This window comes from Triticum dicoccoides, chromosome 7A (assembly GCF_002162155.2).
Source record: "Triticum dicoccoides isolate Atlit2015 ecotype Zavitan chromosome 7A, WEW_v2.0, whole genome shotgun sequence".
Classification (NCBI taxonomy): Eukaryota; Viridiplantae; Streptophyta; class Magnoliopsida; order Poales; family Poaceae; genus Triticum; species Triticum dicoccoides.
Window position 1 is genome coordinate 527,614,042 of NC_041392.1, and position 3,813 is coordinate 527,617,854.

Here is a 3,813-nt window from a genome sequence, read left to right on the forward strand (position 1 = left end):
TGGCTGATTAGCGAGGAACTGGTTGAGTGTAGCAAACTGATTCTGATTGTTGCCATGGCCCTGGTTGCGCTCTTGCAGAATTTGCATGATCAGCTGCGTGTTTGCATTGGTAGCGGCCATCACAGCTTGCCATGCCTCCGGAGGTGGAGGTGGTGGTGGAGGATCCTGATTCTGATTCTGATTGTTGCCCTTAGCAGGAGCCATCCTAAAGAGGGTGACATCCATTAGCATATTGACAGGCAAATATGAAGCTGAATCAAAAGGTTTGAAATTGCAACATAAAGTCTTCACTTCCGAACAAAAAGAACGAATGTATTCCAATTGAAATGGTCACATTTCCATAAATTGAGAAGCCACTTAGAATTGAGGTAGAAGAATAAAATAACAAGGTACGGACAAGAACAAATACTTGGTGAGGATTACCCAATCCAAAACCAAATATCCGCGGAAGAAGAACTAGAGCTACAAGAATTCCCACCTATGAAACTCCCGAACCTTTCCGGTTATGCAATCAGGTGTTGGGGATACAGGGGAAGCATAATATGTCACCCAAATCTAGCAAATCCTACATCTAGCTGTATCCATCCTTCAACACATAACCAGGAAACCTTCAGAAATCATCTACCTCAACCTTCGAAAAGCATCCGTTATACGAGTTATGGCAATACTCCCGAACTCCCACCCCAGTACTGGGTGGCGTCGAGGTTATCTCACCAACAACTGCATAAAAGAGATTTTCGATGTCGGCGAAACTCAGGTATTCCAGAATCTCAACGATAAAATTATGACGACAACACCTCGGAGCTCAACTTCCCGGGACACTGCCACAACCCCTAAATGACAGGAGGCACCAAGAACAATGTTCTCATCACAAAACCATCGGAACGATTCCAAGATACCCGCGTGATCCTAAATTTTTTTAGTGAAATTTGAGAAGAGAAGAGTCAAAACTCTACGTCAGGATGCCTTACCAAATCGATGAAGGGACTGGGGAGTAAAAAGAATTCCTAACTCTCCGATATATAATTCCTAAATGACTCAAAACATTTTTCTAGACTCAACAACGCCAACGATTTGATCAAGCAGGGGGCTCCTAAGGTCGGGGAAGGCTCTGATTACCAACTTGTAACGCCCTCGATGCGGCTATATCTCCTACGTGTTGAAGCACGACTTAGAGGCATAACCGCATTGAAAGCAATGTTGCAAGTGAGGTAATCTTTGCAAACAACCCATGTAATATAATTAAAGGGGAAAGGAAACGTAGTTGGCTTACACTCGCCACGTCACACAAATATCATAAATAGCATTACATTCATCCAATACACTCATGGTCCGACTACGGTACCAAAATAAAGATCAACCCCCAAATGCGAGAAAGTCCCCGATCGCCCCAACTAGGCACCACTACTGATCATCTGGGAAGGACATGTAGTAACGGCGAGAGTCTTCATCGAACTCCCTCTTGAGCTCGGTCATGTCATCTGGAACGGTATCATCGGTCCCTGCATCTGGTTTAGGAAGGAATCTGTGAGTCATGGGGACTCAGAAATCTCACACCCTCGTGATCAAGACTATTTAAGCTTATAGGTAAGGTAAGGTATGATGTGGAGCTGCAGCAAGCGACTAGCATATATGGTGGCTAACATAATCGCAAAAGAGAGCGAGAAGAGAAGGCAAAAGCACGGTTGAACAACTATGATCAAGAAGTGATCCTAGAACAACCTACGTCAAACATTACTCCAACACCGTGTTCACTTCCCGGACTCCGCCGAGAAGAGACCATCACGGTTACACACGCGGTTGATGCATTTTAATTAAGTTAAGTTTCATGTTATCTACAACCGGACATTAACAAATTCCCATCTGCCCATAACCGCGGGCACGACTTTCAAAAGTTCAAATCCCTGTAGGGGAGTCCCAACTTAGCCCATCACAAGCTCTCACGGTCAACGAAGGATATTCCTTCTCCCAAGACAATCCGATCAGACTCGGCATCCCGGTTACAAGACATCCTCGACAATGGTAAAACTAAACCAGCAACACCACCCAGATGTGCCGACAAATCCCGATAGGAGCTGCACATATCTTGTTCTCAGGGCACACCGGATAAGCAAGACGTCGGGTAGGCCAACCCAGAGTTGCCCCTGGTAGCCCCAGACATCGCTCAATTGGACCAACAATTAGAGAAGCACTGGCCCGGGGGGGGGGGTTAAAATAAAGATGACCCTTGAGTCCGCGAAACCCAAGGGAAAAGGCTAGGTGGCGAATGGTAAAACCAATGCTGGGCATTGCTGGAAGAGTTTTATTCAAGGCGAACTGTCAAGGGGTTCCCATTATAACCCAACCGTGTAAGGAACGCAAAATCCGGGAACATAACACCGATATGACGGAAACTAGGGCGTCAAGAGTGGAACAAAACACTAGGCATAAGGCCGAGCCTTCCACTCTTTACCAAGTATATAGGTGCATTCAGATAAACAAGATAATATTGTGATATCCCAACAATAAATAATGTTCCGACAAGGAACAATCTCCAAGCTTCACCTGCAACTAGCAACGCTATAAGAGGGGCTGAGCAACGCGGTAACATAGCCAAACAACGGTTTGCTAGGACAAGGTGTGTTAGAGGCTTGGCTTAACAATATGGGAGGCATGATAAGCAAGTGGTAGGTATCACAGCATAGGCATAGCAAAAGAGCGAGCATCTAGCAAGCAAAGATAGAAGTGATTTCAAGGGTATGGTCATCTTGCCTGCAAAGTACTCAGAGTTGCCTTGATCCTCGAAAGAGAACTCAACGGGCTCCTCATTCACGAACTCGTCTCCCGGCTCTACCCAAACAAGAACAACAAGCAAAAAGGAACGCAATCAACCACGTGTAATGCTCAAACAACATGATGCAAACGTGGTATGATATGTGGGATGCGGTATGTGATTCATATGCAAGATTTGCAAAGGAATGATTGAACCTGTCCTCAACTTGGAAATCCAAGAGTGCCACTGGAAAGGGGAGTTGATTTTGGTTGAAATCGATATAAAGATCACCGGAATCGGATGCACGGTTTGGAAATGGCAAGCAAAACAAATATAGCACCGGTCTGCGATAATCAGCAAGTAGCCATCTAAAAGCATCAAGAACAACATGCTACAACACTCAAACATGACAACAAAATACATGGCAGGGATTCACTCATGATGCTTGACAAAAGATGAACACTGAGCTACGGCTAATTCATCCATTAACTGGTTCAAACAAGCATGGCAAAAGTGCAAATGACAACAGGTTTCAGACTTAGTGAAATTAACACAAGTCTGGAATTTATCATCAGGAAGCACACTTTAGAGCATGAAAACTACATGCTACAGGAACATATCATGGCAAAGAAATGCATGGCATTTAACAAAACACATGTAGAGCTCAGGATCATAGCATGCACACATTAATCATGGCAAAAATGACAAAAACATATTTGCTGAAACAGATCTGACAAATTCATCACATAGCCCTCTTCCAACGACATTTTGGGCAACAAGATGAGCTCAAATGAAAATGATGCAATGAGATGAAATGATGTACTCGCCGAGACAAAATTTTGATATGCTACACGCACGAATCGGAGCTACGGATGCAGAGTTATGATGCGATGAAGTATGCAAAAATTACTGAAAACGGGGGCAAAAAGTCAACCGCTAGGGTTTTTTAGATCTGGATCTGGGGCACGTTCTTTGAGAATGACTGGAACAGTGCTCTCCGGAGTTGGAGATGTGGCGGCCGGAGCTCGACGACGCTCGCCGGAGTTGCGGTGGACGGCGGC